Source organism: Macaca nemestrina, chromosome X (assembly GCF_043159975.1).
Source record: "Macaca nemestrina isolate mMacNem1 chromosome X, mMacNem.hap1, whole genome shotgun sequence".
Classification (NCBI taxonomy): domain Eukaryota; kingdom Metazoa; phylum Chordata; class Mammalia; order Primates; family Cercopithecidae; genus Macaca; species Macaca nemestrina.
Window position 1 is genome coordinate 136,541,745 of NC_092145.1, and position 18,101 is coordinate 136,559,845.

At 42.0% G+C, this 18,101-nt stretch overlaps 1 long non-coding RNA gene across 2 annotated transcripts; it reads right to left on the bottom strand.

The window, feature by feature from the left end:
- Positions 1–2,892: 2,892 nt before the first annotated feature.
- Positions 2,893–16,639, bottom strand: LOC139360808 (uncharacterized). Of its 2 annotated transcripts, none has more exons than XR_011618312.1 (4): positions 16,265–16,639; positions 10,620–10,748; positions 8,187–8,472; positions 2,893–3,287 (listed from the first exon to the last, which is right to left on the bottom strand). It is a non-coding gene; the product is annotated as an uncharacterized lncRNA (long non-coding RNA). The 2 variants fall into 2 exon arrangements; XR_011618311.1 differs by having other exon boundaries at positions 8,187–8,468; positions 16,265–16,635.
- Between the last annotated feature and the right edge of the window lie 1,462 nt (positions 16,640–18,101).

Genomic DNA, 18,101 nt, shown 5'->3' on the forward strand with positions numbered 1-18,101 from the left:
CAACATGGAGAAACCCCGTCTCTACTAAAAATACAAAACTTAGCCAGGCGTGTTGGCGCATGCCTGTAATCCCAGGTACTCAGGAGGCTGAGGCAGGAGAATCACTTGAACCTGGGAGGCGGAGGTTGTGGTGAGTGGAGATCACGCCATTGCACTCCAGCCTGGGCAACAAGAGCGAAACTCAATCTCAAAAAAAAAAAAAAAAAAAAAAAAGAAGACAAATAGGAAAGCCTGAAAATAAGTGAGTTATATATTCAGTTCAGGATCTTAGACTTCAAAAAGTAAACTCCAAAGAAGTAGAAAGATGGGTATAAAGTCTATAAGAGCAGAAATTAATGACAGAAAGGAAAGAAAAAGGCAATCAGTACAACCAACATTTTGTTCTCTGACAAAACTACTAAAATAGAAAAAATTGTTGGGCACAGTGGCTGTCGCCTATAAACCCAGTTACTCAGGATCCTGAGGCAGGAGGATCACTTGAGCTCAGAAGTTCAAGGCTACAGTGAGTTATGATCCCGCCACTGTACCCTAGACTAGGCGACAGAGTAAGACACCATCTCTAATTTAAAAAAGAAAAAGGAAAAAATTCCAGCGAGTCTGATCATCAGAAAGGAGAAGAGAGAAAATAAACAATAATAGGAACAGAAAGGAAATATAACAAATGATAACAGTAGAGATTTTTAATAACATATGAGAACATTGTGAACAACCTTGGCCCAGAACATTTGAAAACTAAGATACCATGGAAAGATTTCAAGAAAAATACAGATTACCAAAATAGGAACTGATAATCAAATACCTCTCATGATAAGAAATATCAAGCCCACACAGTTTTACTAAAAAGTCTTACCAAACCTTCAAAGGAAAGATAATCTCTCTATATTAAATTATTATGAAATAATATATTTCAGAAAACAGAAATAGTGGGAAATTTACTCAGCCCATATTATGAGCTAATACAAATTTAATATCAAATTCACAAAACAGTGTTAAAAAATAATGTTTTAGACCAATCTCACTTATTAACATGCATGCAAAACTTCTAAATAAAATAACAAGCCGGATGCAGTGGTGCGTGCCTGTAGTCCCAGCTAACTAGAGGCTGAGGCAGGAGGATCCCCTAAGCCCAGGAGTTTGAGACCAGCCGTTGCAACATAGCAAGACCCCAACTCCAACAACAACAACAAAAAAAATAGTAACAAACCAAATTTTAGCAGACCTCATCTCTAATAAAAATAATACACCAGGCACAGTGGCTCACGCCTATAATCTTAACAGTTTGGGAGCCTGAGGTAGGTGGATCTATTGAGCCCAGGAGTTCAAGACCAGCCTGGGCAACATAGTGAGACCTCTCTACAAAACATTTTTAAAAATTAGCCAGCTGTTGTGGCGCACACCTCTAGTCCCAGCTACTTGGGAGGCTGAGGTGGAAGGATCGCTTGAGCCTGGGAGGTGGAGGTTGCAGTGAGCCGAGATTGTGCCACTGCACTCCAGGCTGGGTGACAGAGCAAGACCCTGTCTCAAAAAATAAATAAATAAAAATAAAAAGTAATGTGTTATGACTAAGTAGACTTTTATGAGGAATGCATCAAGAAGGGTTCAACATCAGAAAATCTAGCAAAATATTTTATAGATTAAAGGGAAAATATAATCATTTCGTGAGATAAAGAAGAGACAAACACTCATTATTTGAAACAAAACAGGCCAGGCATAGTGGCTCATGCCTGTAATCCCAGCATTTTGGGAGGCCAAGGTGGGTGGATCACCTTGAGGTTAGGAGTTCCAGACCAGCCTGGCCAACATGGTGAAATCCTGTCTCTACTAAAAATACAAAAATTATCTGGGTGTGGTGGCATGCGCCTGCAGTCCCAGTTACTTGGGAGGCTGAGGCACAAGAATCGCTTGAACCTGGGAGGTGAAGGTTGCGGTGAGCCAAGATCGTTCCATTGCACTCCAGCCTGGGTGACAGAGTGAGACCCTGTCTCAAAAAATAATAATAATTAAGGCCAGGCACAGTAGCTCATGCCTGTAATCCCAGCACTTTGGGAAGCCGAGGTGGACGGATCACCTGAGGTCAGGAGTTTGAGACCAGCCTGGCCAACATGGTGAAACCCTGTCTCTACTAAAAAAACAAAAATTAGCCAGGCATGGTGATGGGCACCTGTAATACCAGCTACTTGGGAGGCTGCAGCAGGAGAATCACTTGAACCCAGGAGGCAGAGGTTGCAGTGAGTCGAGACCATGCCATAGCACTCCAGCCTGGGCAACAATAGCGAAACTCAGTCTCAATAATAATAATTATTATTATTATTGACTGGGCACGGTCGCTCACGCCTGTAATCCCAGCACTTTGGGAGGCCGAGGTGGGTGGATCATGAGGTCAGGAGATCGAGACCATCCTAGCTAACGGAGTGAAAACCCCATCTCTACTAATGACAGGGTTTATGCTATATATTATATAATATATATTATATATGCTATATATTATGTTATGTTATAGATAATATGTATATTATATCATATGTTATGTTATATGACATGTATTATATATATTTATATTATATATAATTTTTATATTATATATTATATCAATTGTATATAATATATTATATATCATATCATATTTTTAAAATAATTATTATGTAATTATATATTATATATAATTTTATATATAATTTATATAACATATAATAATATATAATTATATAACTATATAATAATTAATATTAATAATTAATATAAATAACATATAATAAATAATAATTGTATATTATATAATGTATATAATTTATAATAAATAATATATAATATATAATAATTATATAATAATTTTTTTAAAGAAAAAACTTCTAAGAGAATTAGAATTAAAAGGAAATGTCCTTAATCTGGAAAAAGAAATCTATTTGAAAAATAACACTGTAGTAGAGGCAGGACTAGTAAGTACAAAGATGGACAAAATCGACAAAAAACAATTGTACAATGACCTGAGAAGTGGTCATGCCTGAAAAATTGCTGAACTTTGTGCAAGAACGGTGGGAGTCTGCAGTGTTCTTCTCTGGGGCCTCTCCCAGATTCCAGCTCCATTAGCGTGAAGATTCTGCTAAGGCTGGGTTGGCTGTGAGGTAGTCAAAGTGGTCTCACTCAGTTGGGAACAGTGGGTAATGCCCATGCACAGTAGCACAGTCAGAGGAAGTGACGATCTCAGCAAAGGGTGGGAAGGGATGATATACATCTCCCTTAGCCTGGGGTTGCCATTGTGGTTGCAGCAAGCGCATTCCTAGCTGAGACTGTATATACAGCAAAATCAGACAAAATGGCCTTTAAGATAAGAAATACTACTAGAGACAAAGAGGTACATTTCATGATGATAAAAGGTTCAATACATCAGGAAGATATAACAATTATACACTGATACATACCTAATGAGAGTCTCAGAATACATGAAGCAAAAAGTGAAAGAATTCAAAGGGGAAATAGACAATCAGCAACAATAGGCAAAGATTACAATACTTCATTCTTGATAATAGAGTGAAAAGAAAACTTTTTTTAAGAAGAAAACTTTTTTAAAAAGTTTTTTTAAAAAGACAGAGTTTCAATATGTTGCCCAGGCTGGTCTCAAACTCCTGGACTCAAGTGATCCTCCCGCTTCAGGCTCCGGAGTAGCTGGGACTACAGGCATGTAACACTGTGCCTGGCATAGAGAGAAAATTTGAACACTATTGTAGTAGACATAGTCCCTCCAAAATATCCACATCCTAATCTCCAGAACCTGTGAATACGTTATCTTACATGACAAGAGACTTTGCAGATGTGATTAAGTTAAAGATCTCAAGGTGGAAGGATTGTCCTGGATTATCTGGGTGGGCCCAATGTCATCACGAGGGTCCTTAGAAGTAAAAGAGGGAGGCAGAAGAGTGAATGTCAGAGTGATGTAATGTGAGAACGACATGAGCAACCTATTGCTGACTTTGAAGATGGAAGGGGACCATAAGCCAAGGAATGCGGAGCAGCTTGTAGAAGCTGAAATGGCAAGAAAATCCCCTACAGCACCCAGAAAAGAATGCAGCCTTGTCAACATCTTCCCCTCACCCAGTGAGACCGATTGCAAACCTCTGACCTCCAGAACTATACGATAACAAGTATGTGTTGTTTTAAGCCACTAAGTTTGTGGCAACTTGTTAGAACAGGAATAGAAAATGAATACTACTATCAACTAACTCAATCTAACTAACAATTTTAGAACATTCCACTCATCCAGTTCAGAAAACACATTCTTTTCAAGTAGACATGAAACATTCTCCAAGATAGAGCATATCATAGGTGATAAAACAAGTCTCAATAAATTTAAAAGAACTGAAATCATACAGAGTGTGTGGTATTCTGACCACAATGGAATCAAACTAGAAATCAAAATCTCTAAACATATGGGAACTAAACACACTTCTAAATAATCCATGAATCAAAGAGGAAATTTCAAGGGAAACTTTTAAAATACAGTAAATTTAAAAAGATAAATACTGTATGGTTCTACTTAAATAAGGTATCTAAATTAGTCAAATTCATAGAAATAAAAAGCAGAATGGTGGTTACCAGGGGCTAAGAGGAAGAGAGAAGGGGGAGTTGTTTAGTAGGTATAGAGTTTCAGATCTGCGAGATGAAAAAGTTCTGGAGATCTGTTTCACAGCAACAAGTCGGATATATTTAGAACTACTGAACTGTATACTCAAAAATGATTAAAATAGCCAATGTTTATGTTATATGTTTTTTTATCACAGATTAAAAGGTAAACACATTACATATTTTGGGAAAACTGGAAAGAAAAATTAATCACCTTTATCAAAATAAAAATGAATACAGTGAACTGCATGAAAGTGAAAATACAATAGCAATTATTGGTAGAACATTAGCTGAAGCAGTATTAAGAGGGGAAAAAATATCTCAAAGCAATAATCTAAGCTCCCGATAGGAAAGCCTAGGAAAATAAGAGTAAAATAAACCCCAATAAAGCAGAAAGGAGGAAATAATAAAGATAAGATCAGAAACCAATGTGAAAACAGAAAAAAAAAAAATAGAGAAAAGTCAACAGAACAAACAGCTGGGTTCTTGGGAAAAGACCAATAAAATCTACAAACCTCTAGCAAGATAGTTGAGAGAGAGAGGAAGGACATAAACTACCAATATCAGGAATGGAACAGGGGATATCACCAGAGACCCCGTAGACATCGAAGGATAAGGGAATACCACAAACAATTCTACACAGAAAAATTTGTCTTTTTTCCCCCACCATTTTGTGGAGAACGGGGTCTCGCTATATTGCCCAGGCAGGTCTCGAACTCCTGGGCTAAGCTATCCTCCTGCCTCTGCCTCCCTAAGTTCTGGGATTTACAGGTGTGAGCCACTGCACTTGGCCAAAAATTTGACAACTAAGATGAAGTGCACCAATTCACCTAAAGACACAAACTAATAATGCACCCAATATGAAATACATAATTTCAATAGTCCTATATATCTTAAGGAAATTGAATTCTTACTCTTAAAAATCCCATGTAAGGGCCGGGTGCGGTGGCTCAAGCCTGTAATCCCAGCACTTTGGGAGGCCGAGACGGGCGGATCACGAGGTCAGGAGATCGAGACCATCCTGGCTAATATGGTGAAACCCCGTCTCTACTAAAAATACAAAAAACTAGCCGGGCGAGGTGGTGGGCGCCTGTAGTCCCAGCTACTCGGGAGGCTGAGGCAGGAGAATGGCGTAAACCCGGGAGGCGGAGCTTGCAGTGAGCTGAGATCCGGCCACTGCACTCCAGCCTGGGCGACAAAGCGAGACTCCGTCTCAAAAAAAAAAAAAAAAAAAAAAAAAAATCCCATGTAAGAGGCTGGGCGTGGGGGCTCAGGCCTGTAATCCCAGCACTTTGGGAGGCTGAGGCAGGCAGATCACCTGAGGTCAGGAGTTTGAGACCAGCTTGGTCAACAAGGCAAAACCCTGTCTCTACAAAAAATACAAAAATTGGCCGGGCGTGGTGGCAGGCACCTGTAATCCCAGCTACTTGGGAGGCTGAGGCAGGAGAATCACTTGAACCCATGAGGCGGAGGTTGCAATAAGCCGAGATCACGCCACTGCACTCCAGTCTGGGCAACAGAGTGAGACTCCATCTCAAAAAAAAAAAAAAAAAAATCCCATGTAAAATGCTATAGCAGCTTTGCAAAATACTTTGGAAGTTTCTTAAAAAGTTAAAACATATAATTACCACGACCCAGCAATTTTGCTTCTAGGTGTATACCCAAAAGAATTGAAAACAGGTGTTCAAACAAAAACTTGTACAGGAATGTTCATTGCACCACTATTCACAATAGTCAAAACATGGAAAAAACCCAAATGTTCAACAACAGATGAATAAATAAACAAAATATGGCATATTATTCAATTGCAAAAAGGAATGATGTACTCACACATGCTACAACATAGATGAACCTTGAAAACATTATGCTAAGTGAAAGAAACCAGACACGAAAGACCACATATTGTATGATTCCATTTATATGAATTATCCAGAGTTGGCAAATCCATATAAACAGAAAGCAGATTAGTGGTTCAGTGGCTGAGGGGAATGAGAATGAGGAGTGACTACTCAATGAGTCTAGGGTTTCTTGTTGGGGTGATGAAAATGTGCTGGAATTAGATGGTGGTAATGGTTGCACAACATTGTGAAAGTACTTAATGTCATATTGTACACTTTGCATAGCTAAAATTGGACATTTTATGCTATGTGTATTTTACCACAATATGTATTTTTTTTTAAAGAATCACACACCAGCCAGGCACGGTGGCTCACGCCTGTAATCCCAGCACTTTAGGAGACCAAGGCGGGTGGATCACCTGAGGTCAGGAGTTCGAGACCAGCCTGACCAACATGGTGAAACCCCATCTCTACTAAATACAAAAAATTAGCCAGGCATGGTGGTGCATGCCTGTAATCCCAGCTACTTGGGAGGCTGAGGCAGGAGCTTGAACCTCCCCAGAGACAGAGGTTGCAGTGAGCCGAGATTGCGCCATTGCACTCCAGCCTGGGCAACAAAAGCGAGACTCCATCAAAAAGAAAGAAAGAAAGGAAAGAAAGGAAAGAAAGGAAGAAAGAAAGGAAGAAAGAAAGGAAGGAAGGAAGGAAGGAAGGAAGGAAGGAAGGAAGGAAGGAAGGAAGGAAGGAAGGAAGGAAGGAAGGAGAAAGAAAAGAAGGAAAGAAAGAAAGAAGAGAGAGAGAGAGAAGGAAAGAAAGAAAGGCTCATATACCATGACTAAGTAAGGTTTTTTCCATGGATGAAAATTTGGCTCAATATTCAAAAATCAGTCAAAGTAAGCCACCACATTAACAAGCTAAAGAAGAAAGATCACATAATCATATCGATTGATGCAGAAAAGGCATTTGACAAAATTCAACACCCATTCCTGATAAAAATTCTCTGAAAACTAGGAACAGAGGGTAATTTCTTCAACTTGATAAAGGATATCTACAAGAAAACTTATAGCTAACATTATATTTACAGGTGAAAGGCAGAATTCTTTACCCCTAAGAACAGGAGCAGCGGCCGGGCGCGGTGGCTCACGCCTGTAATCCCACCACTTTGGGAGGCCGAGACGGGCGGATCACGAGGTCAGGAGATCGAGACCATCCTGGCTAACACGGTGAAACCCCGTCTCTATTAAGAAATACAAAAAACTAGCCGGGCGAGGTGGCGGGCGCCTGTAGTCCCAGCTACTCGGGAGGCTGAGGCTGGAGAATGGCGTAAACCCGGGAGGCGGAGCTTGCAGTGAGCTGAGATCCGGCCACTGCACTCCAGCCCGGGCGACAGAGCGAGACTCCTTCTCAAAAAAAAAAAAAAAAAAAAGAACAGGAGCAAAGCAAGGATGTCCCCTCTCATTACCTTCTTCAACATAATACTGGACATTCTAGCCAATGCAGCAAGATTAAAAAGAAAAAAAAAGGGGGGGAAATAAAAGCCATCTTAATTGGAAAGAAACTGTCCTTATTTACAGATGACATAATTATCTATGTAGAAAATCCACAAAAGAACTCCTAGAACTAATAAGTGAGTCCAGCAAGGTCACAGGATATAATATAAACATACAAAATCAACTGCATTACTATACATTAGCAATGAACACATGGACAACGAGATTTAAAGTACAATACCTTGGCCAGGCACAGTGGCTCGTATCTGTAATTCCAGCACTTTGGAAGGCTGAGGCAAGTGGATCATCACTTGAGGTCAGGAGTTCGAGACCAGCCTGGCCAAGATGGTGAAACCCTGCCTCTACTAAAAATACAAAAATTAGCTAGGCGTGGTGGTGGGCACCAGTAATCCCAGCTACTTGGGAGGCTGAGGCAGGAGAATCGCCTGAAGCTGGGATGTGGAGGTTGCAGTGAGCCGAGATCACAGCATTGCTCTTCTGGCTTGGGCACCAGAATGAGGGCCTATCTCTCAAACAAAAAACAAAAAAAGAAGAAGAGGAGAGGAGAAGAGAGGAAAGAAGAGAAGATTATCATTTATAATTGCTCAAAAAAAAATAAAACAGGTATAAATCTGACAAATCATGTATAGGACTTATATGCTGAAAACTACAAAACACTAATTAAAAAAATAAAAGAAGCTGGGCTCAGTGGCTCACGCCTGTAATCCCAGCACTCTGGGAGGCTGAGGCAGGCGGATCACGAGGTCAAGAGATCGAGACCATCCTGGCCAACATGGTGAAACCTCGTCTCTACTAAAAATACAAAAATTAGCTGGGCGTGGTGGTACGCGCCTGTAGTCCCAGCTACTCGGGAGGCTGAGGCAGGAGAATCGCTTGAACCCAGAAGGCAGAGGTCGCAGTGAGCCAAGGTTGCACCACTGCACTCCAGCCTGGCAACAGAGCAAGACTCTGTCTCAAAAAAATATATAAAAGAAATAAATAAAAGAAGATCTAAACAAATGGAGAAACATTTCCATGGATGGGAAAACTCAACATAGAAAATATGTCAATTTTGGCCGGGCGCGGTGGCTCACGCCTGTAATCCCAGCACTTTGGGAGGCCGAGGCGGGCGGATCACAAGGTCAGGAGATCGAGACCACGGTGAAACCCCGTCTCTACTAAAAATACAAAAAATTAGCCGGGCGCGGTTGTGGGCGCCTGTAGTCCCAGCTACTCGGGAGGCTGAGGCAGGAGAATGGCGTGAACCCGGGAGGCGGAGCTTGCAGTGAGCCGAGATCGCGCCACTGCACTCCAGCCTGGGCGACAGAGCGAGACTCCGTCTCAAAAAAAAAAAAAAAAAGAAAATATGTCAATTTTTTTCAAATTGATATACAGGTGTAATACAATTCCTATCAAAATCCCAGCAAGATTTTTCTATTGATACAGACAAGCATATTCTAAAATTTACATGGAAAGTAAAAGGAACTAGATTAGCTAAATTAATTTTGAAAAAAATGAATAAAGGGGAAAGAATAAGTCAACCTGATTTCATGCTTTATTATACAGTAATCCAGACTGTGTGATATTGGCAAAGGAACAGACACAGATCAATGGAACAGATTAGAGAACCCAGAAATAGACCCACACAAATATACCCAACTGATTTTTAACAAAAAGCCTTTTCAATAACTGGTGCTACAGAAATTATATATTCATAGGCAAAAATGAGACTCCACCTAACTGCATACCTTATACAAAAACTAACTCAAAATGGGTCATGGTCTTAAATGTAAAACATAAAACTATAAAACTTTAGGGAAAAGAAAAGTAAAAAATCTTCAGGATCTAGGGCCAGGCTAAGTGTTCTTAGATTTAACACCCACAGTATCATACAAGGAAAAGTGGGTAAGTTGAACTTCATCAAAATGTAAAATTTTGCTGTAATAGAATCTGTTTAGAGGATAAGAAGTCAGTCTACAGACTGGAAGGAAATATTTGCAAATCACATATTTGACAAAGAATTAGAATCTCAAAACTCAACAGTAAAAAAGTAAATAATCCAATTACCAAATGAGAAAAGGACATGAACAGTCATTTCATCAAAAAGGATATACAGATGGCAAATAAGCCCATGAAAAGACATTCAATATCATAGCCATTACAGAGATGCAAGTTAAAATCACAATGAGGTATCACTGCACACCTGCACACCTATCAGAATGGCCAAAATAAAAGGTGATGATGGCTGGTGGGAATGTTAAAAAGTACAGCCACTCTGGAAAACAGTTTGGCAGTTTCTTTAAAAACTAAACATGTTTAAAAACTAAAATTACCTTTTCTGTGAGTTACCAGGAAGAAATAAATAAATACTAAAACTACCACACAACCCAGCAATTGTACTGCTTGACATTTATTCAGGAGAACTGAAAATTTAAGTTCAAAGACCTGCATATGAATATTTATAGCAGCTTTACTTTTTTATACATGTATTTAATCTTGCTTAATTAAGCTGAATACCACAGCTTTATTGTAACAGGCAACAAATGTAAACAACCCAGAGGTCCTCCAATAGGTGAATCGTTAAACTACAGTACATCCAGAATACTATTCAGAAAAAAAAAAAAAAGGAACAAGCCTGGGCAACATGGCAAGACCCCACCTCTACAAAACTTACAAAAAATTAACCGGGTGCGGTGGCATGTGCCTATACTTCCAGCTATTCTGAGGGGCTGAGGTGGAAGGATCGCTTGAGTCCCAGAGGTAGAGGTTGCGGTAAGCCGAGACTGCGCCACTGCACTCCAGCCTGGGGGTCAGAGCAAGACCGTATTTCAAAAAAAAAAAAAAAAAAAAAAGAACAAACTATTACACTATTGATACACACAACAATTTGAATGATTCTTCAGAGAACTATGCTGAGTGGGGAAAAAAAAGCCAATCACAAAGTTATAGTTCAATTTATACAACATTCTTGAAATGACAAAATTACAGAAATGGAGAACTGAATAGTGGTTGCTAGAAGTGAGGTAGGAAGAAAACAGACGTGGCTACATGAGGACAACATGAGGGATCCTTGGTGATGCAACAGTCCTGTATCCTGACTGTATCAATGTTAGCATCCTGGTTGTGCTATGGTACTACAGTTTTGTAAGATGTTACCACTGGGGGACACTGTGTAGAAGGTACATGGGATCCCTCCTTATCAGCGATACCCAACCTTTTTGGCCCCAGGGACCTGTCTTGTAGAAGAAAATTTTTTCACAGATAGGGGGTGGGTGGTTTCAGGATGAAACTATTCCATCTCAGATCATCAGGCATTAGTTAGAGTCTCATAAGGAGTGTGCAACCTCGATTCCTCGAATGCAGGGAGTCTCCCTTCTGTGAGAATCTAATGCTCGCTCGCCTCCTGCTGTGCGGCCAGGTTCCTAACAGGCCAAGGACTAGTAAGGGTCTGGCACTCCAGGGCTGGGGATCCCTGCTGTATATGATTTCTTAGGACAGCATGTGAATCCACAATTATCTCCTTTAAAACGTTTGTTTAGGCTGGGCGCGGTGGCTCAAGCCTGTAATCCCAGCACTTTGGGAGGCCGAGATGGGTGGATCACGAGGTCAGGAGATCCAGACCATCCTGGCTAACACGGTGAAACCTCGTCTCTACTAAAAAATACAAAAAACTAGCCGGGCGAGGTGGCGGGCGCCTGTAGTCCCAGCTACTTGGGAGGCTGAGGCAGGAGAATGGCGTGAACCTGGGAGGCGGAGCTTGCAGTGAGCTGAGATCTGGCCACTGCACTCCAGCCTGGGCAACAGAGCAAGGCTCCGTCTCAAAAAAAACAAAAAAACAAAAAAACAAAAAAAAAAACGGTTTTTTTTTTTAATTTATTTATTTATTTTTTTTAAGACGGAGTCTCGCTCTGTTGCCCAGGCTGGAGTGCAGAGGCAAGATCTCAGCTCACTGCAACCTCCGCACCCCCGGGTTAAAGCGATTCTCCTGCCTCAGCCTCCCGAGTAGCTCTGGGGACTACAGGTGCCCGTCCCCACGCCAGGCTAATTTTTTGTATTTTTAGTAGAGACGGGGTTTCACCGTGTAAGCCAGGATGGTCTCGATCTCTTGACCTCGTGATCCACCTGCCTCGGCGTCCCAAAGTGCTGGGATTACAGGCATGAGCCACTGCGCTGGGCAGGGTGATTCAGAAATTACCTCTGCTGGGCCGGGCACGGTGGCTCACGCCTGTAATCCCAGCATGTTTGGAGGCTTAGGCGGGCAGATCGCAAGGTCAGGAGATTGAGACCATCCTGGCCAAAGCTGAGATCGTGCCACTGCACTCCAGCCTGGGGCACAGAGCAAGACTCCGTCTCAAAAAAAAAAAAAAAAAAAAAGAAGAGGGCCTGGCTTGGCAGCACACACCTATAGTCCAAGCTACTTGGGAGGCTGAGGCAGGAGAATTGTTTGAACCCAGGAGTTTCAGGTTACAGCGAGCTATGATTGTGCCATTGCACTCCAGCCTGACAGGGTGAGACCATGACTCAAAAAAAAACAAACAGATCAAACAGAAAAGAGAGAAGACATAAATTACCAAAATCAGGAACAAAAGCATACAGAACTACCTACACTTCACATAAAAGGATTAAAAGGCATTCTATGAATAATATTACACCCACACATTAGAAAACTTAGATGACATGAATAAATTCCTGAAAATATACAAATTACCAAAATTAACTCAACAAGCAATAGAAAATCTAAATTATGCAGAATGCCTCATTTTATTACACTTTGCTTGATTGCACTTTGCAGATATTGCATTTTTTACAAATGAAAGGTTTGTGGCCACCCTCCGTCAAGCAAGTCTATCAGTTCCAACGTTTTTAACAGCGTGTGCTCACTTAATGTCTCTGGGTCACATTTTGGTAATTCTTAAAATATTCCAAGTCTTTTCATTATTATTATATCTGTTATGGTGATCTGTGATCAGTGATCTTTGATGTCACTACTGTAATTGTTTTGGAACACCAGGAACCATGTCTATGTACCCATAAACGTTATGTGTGTTCTGACCGTTCCACCCACTGGCCACCCCTTGCCCTCTCCTGGGGCCTCCTTATTCCCTGAAACACAACAATATTGAAAATAGGCCGATTAATCACCCAACGATGGCCTCTAAATGTCCAAGTGAAAGGTAGAGTTACGTATCTCTCACTTTAAATCAAAAGGTAGAAATGATTAAACTTAGTGAGGAAGGCACGTGGAGAGCCAAGACAGGCCAAAAGCTAAGCCTCTTGTGCCAAACAGTCAGCCAAGTTGTGCAAAGGAAACCTTCTCGAGGGAAATTAAAAGTGTTACTCCAGCAAACACATGAATGATAAGAAGCAAAACAGCCTTACTGCTAATATGGAGAAAGCTTGAGTGGTCTGGATAAAGATCAAACCAGTTACAGCATTTCCTTAAATCAAACTCCATTCAATTCTATGAAGGTTGAGAGAAGTGAGGAAACTGCAGAAGGAAAGTTGGAAGCCAGCAGGAATTGGTTTATGAGGATTAAAGAAAGAGGCCATCTCCATAACAAAAAAGTACAAAGTGAACCAGCAAGTGCTGATTTAGAAGCTGCAGCAAGTTATCCAGATCTAGCTAATTGATTAAGGTGACTACACTAAACAACAGATTTATTTTCAATGTAGACAAAACAGTCTTCTATTTGAAGAAGATACCATCTAGGACATTTATAGCTAGAGAGACGTCAATGCCTGGCTTCAAAAGCTTCAAAGGACAGGCTGACTCTCTTGTCCTAGGGGCTAATGTATTAATAGTTGATGACATTAACTTGAAGCCAACGCTCTGGCCATTTCAAAAATCCTAGGGCCTGGGCCTGGTGTCGTGGCTCATGCTTATAATCCCAGCACTTTGGGAGGCCAAGATAGAAGGATCCCTTGAGGCCAGGAGTTTGGAGACCAATCCAGGCAACATAGCAAGACCCCAATTTTACAAAAAATTTAAAAAATTAGGCACGATGGAGCATGCCTGTAACTTTAGCTACTCAGGAGGCTGAGGCAGGAGGATTCCCTGAGCCCAGGAGTTTCAGGCTACAGTGAGGTATGATTATGCCACTGCACTCCAGCCTGGGCAACAGAGTGAGACCCCATCTCTAAAAAATAAAATAAAATCCTAGGGCCCTAAAGAATTGTGCTAAATCTACTCTGCCTGTGCTTTATAAATGGAATCACAAAACCTGGATGACAGCACATCTATTAGCAGCATGGTTTACTGAATATTTTAAGCCCAATGTCAAGACCTGTTGCTCATTTTTTTGAAATCCCTTTCAGCCAGGCGCAGTGGCTCACGCCTGTAATCCCAGCACTTTGGGAGGCCCAGGAGGGTGGATCACCTGAGGTCGGGAGTTCAAGACCAGCCTGGCCAACATGGTGAAACCCTGTCTCTACTAAAAATACAAAAATTAGCCCGGCGGCCGGGCGCGGTGGCTCAAGCCTGTAATCCCAGCACTTTGGGAGGCCGAGACGGGTGGATCACGAGGTCAGGAGATGGAGACCATCCTGGCGCACACCGTGAAACCCCGTCTCTACTAAAAAATACAAAAAACTAGCCGGGCGAGGTGGCGGGCGCCTGTAGTCCCAGCTACTCGGGAGGCTGAGGCAGGAGAATGGCGTAAACCTGGGAGGCGGAGCTTGCAGTGAGCTGAGATCCGGCCACTGCACTCCAGCCCGGGCTACAGAGCGAGACTCTGTCTCAAAAAAAAAAAAAAAAAAAAAAAAATTAGCCCGGCATGATGGCATGCACCTGTAGTCCCAACTACTCAGAAGGCTGAGGCAGGAGGATCGTTTGAACTCAGGAGGCGGAAGTTGCAGTGAGCCCAGAGATCATGCCTCTGCACTCCAACCTGGGTGACAGAGCAAAACTCTGTCTCAAAAAAAAAAAAAAAAAAAAACCCTTCAAAATATTACTGCTCACTGACAATGCACCTAGTCACCCAAGAGCCCTTATGAAGATGTACAAGGAGATTAATTTTTTTATTTGAGACAGCGTCTCTCTCTGTCACCCAGGCTGGAGTGCAGTGGCACAATCACAGCTCACTGCAGCCCCAATCTCCTGTGCTCAAGCCATCCTCTCCCCTCAGGCTCCTGAGTAGCTAGGACTATAGGCCCATGTCACCACGCCTGGCTAATTTTTAAATTTTTTGTGGAGATGGAGCCTCCCTGTGTTGCCCAGGCTGGTCTCGAACTCCGGGGCTCAAGAGATCCTCCCACCTCAGCCTCCCAAAATGCTGAGATCACAGGTGTGAGCCATCACACTCAGCCCTAATACTGTTTTCATGCCTGCTAACACAGCATCCATTCTGCAGCCCATGGTTCAGAGAGTAATTTCAACTTTCAAGTCTTATTGTTTAAGAAATACATTTCGGCCAGGCATGGTGGCTCACGCCTGTAATCCCAACACTTTGGGAGGCTGAGGCAGGTGGATCACGAGGTCAGGAGTTCGAGACCAACCTGGCCAACATGGTGAAACCCCATCTGTACTAAAAATACAAAAATTAGCCAGGCGTGGTGGCGGGCACCTGTAATCCCAGCTACCTGGGAGACTGAGGCAGGAGAATTGCTTAAACCTGGGAGGCAGAGGTTGCAGTGAGCCAAGATTGCACCACAGTACTCCAGCTTAGGCAACAGAGCAAGACTCTGTCTTGGGGAAAAAAAAAAATACATTCCATGGCCTGGAGCGGTAACTCATGCCTGTAATCCCAGCACTTTGGAGGCTGAGGCAGGCAGATCACTGGAGGTCAGGAGTTTGAGATCAGCCTGGCCAACATGGTGAAACCCGTCTCTACTAAAAGACATTCCATGTTCATGAATTAGAAGAATCAATATTGTCAAGATGGTACTTCCCTCCAAACTGGATCTAGAAATTTAGTGTGATCCCTAACAAAATTCCAGAAGGTTTGGGTTTTTTCGTTTTTGTTTTTGTTTTTGTTTTGGGGGGTGTGGAATTGACAAGCAGATCCTAAAAGTTATATGGAAATTCGAAGGACTTCAAATAGCCAAAACAGTTTTGAACAAAAAAAGAAGATAAAGCTGAAGGATTTACATTACCCAATTCCAATTTCAAAACTCCCTGTAAAGCCACAATAATCAAGATGGTGTGGCACATAGATCAATACAGTAGAATTAAAGAAATTAACTTTTATACTTACGTCAACTGATTTTCAATAAAGATGCCAAAACAATCCAGTGGGGAAAGAATAGTTTTTTCAACAAATGCTTTGGGAGAATTAGACATCCATTTAAAAATAAAATTAGGCCGAGTGTGATGGCTCATACCTGTAATCCCAGCAGTTTGAGAGGCTGAGACGAGAGGATCACTTGAGGCCAGGAGTTTGAGATTAGCCTGAGCAACATAGTGATACCACATCTCTACAAAATAAAATAAAATAAATAAAAATTAAAAAATGAACACAGACCTTTACCCCACACCATTGAAAAATTAGCTTACAATAGAACCAAAACTATAAAACTTCCAGAAATTATTAAGAAGCACATGAAAAGTGCTCAACATCATTAGTCATTAGGAAAATGCAAATTTAAACCACAAGATACCACTACATACCCACTCAAAGGGTTATACAGGGCCAGGCGTGGTGGCTCACACCTATAATCTCAGCACTTTGGGAGGCCGAGGCAGTCAGATCACGAGGTCAGGAGATTGAGACTACCCTAGCTAACATGGTGAAAACCTGTCTCTACTAAAAATACAAAAAAAATTAGCCAAGCATGGTGGCAGGCACTCGTAATCCCAGCTACTCAGAAGGCTGAGGCAGGAGAATCGCTTGAACCAGGGAGGCGGAGGTTGCAGTGAGCCAAGATTGCGCCACTGCACTCCAGCATGGGTGACAGAGCGAGACTCTGTCTCAAAAAAAAAAAAAAAAAAAAAAAAGGGTTATACAGGCCGGGCAATGTGGCTCACTCCTATAATCCCAGCACTTTGGGAGCCCAAGGCAGGCGGATCACTTGAGGTCAGGAGTTCGAGACCAGCCTGGCCAACATGGTGAAACCCCATCTCTACTAAAAATACAAAAATTAGCCGGGCGGGGTGGTGGGCGACTGTAATTCCAGCTACTCCAGAGGCTGAGGCAGGAGAATTGCTTGAACCAGGGAGGCGGAGGTAGCAGTGAGCCGAGATCACGCCACTGCACTCCAGCGTGGGCAACACAGTGAGACCCTGTCTCAAAAGAAAGGGGGGTTATACAGTAATCCCCCTTATCTCCAAGGTTTCAGTTACTTGTGGTAAACCAGTCTGAAAGTATTAAATTAAAAATTCCAGAATAAGCAATTCATAATTTTGAATTGTGTGCTGTTCTTAATAGCATGATAAAGTATGATGCCATCTCACTCTGTCTTGCCTGGGGTGTGAACCATCTCCTTGTCCAGCATATCCATGCTGTATATACTATCTGCGAATTAGTCCCCTAGTAGCCATCTTGGTTATCACATCAAAAAATATAGTATATATAGGATTTGGTACTAGCTACTCTTTCAGGCATTCACTGAGGGTCTTGGAATATATCCCCTGCAGGTAAGGGGGGACGACTGTAATAAAAAAAAAAATACCAAGTATTAGAGAGGATATTGAGAAACTAGAACCCTGCTCCATTGCTGATGGGAATATAAAACGGCACAGCCTGGCCAGGCATGGTGGCTCATGCCTGTAATCCCAGCACTTTGGGAGGCTGAGGTGGGTGGATCACTTGAGGGCAGGAGTTCGAGACCAGCCTGGTCAACATGGTGAAACCCTGCCTCTACTAAAAATACAAAAATTCGCTGGGTGTGGTGGTGGGCACCTGTAGTCCCAGGTACTCAGGAGGCTGAGGCAGGAGAATCGCTTGAACCCGGGAGGCGAAGTTTGCAGTGAGCCAAGATCATGCCACTGCACTCCAGCCCAGGTGACAGAACAAGACTCCATCTCAAATAAAATAAAATAAAATAAAACAAAACAAAATAAAATAGCACAGGTACTTTGCAAACGTTTAGCAGTTTCTAATTTTAACATACACTTATCACACAACCCAACATTCCACTCCTAGGAATCTTTTTTTTTTTTTTTTTTTTTGAGACGGAGCCTCGCTCTGTCGCCCAGGCTGGAGTGCAGTGGCCGGATCTC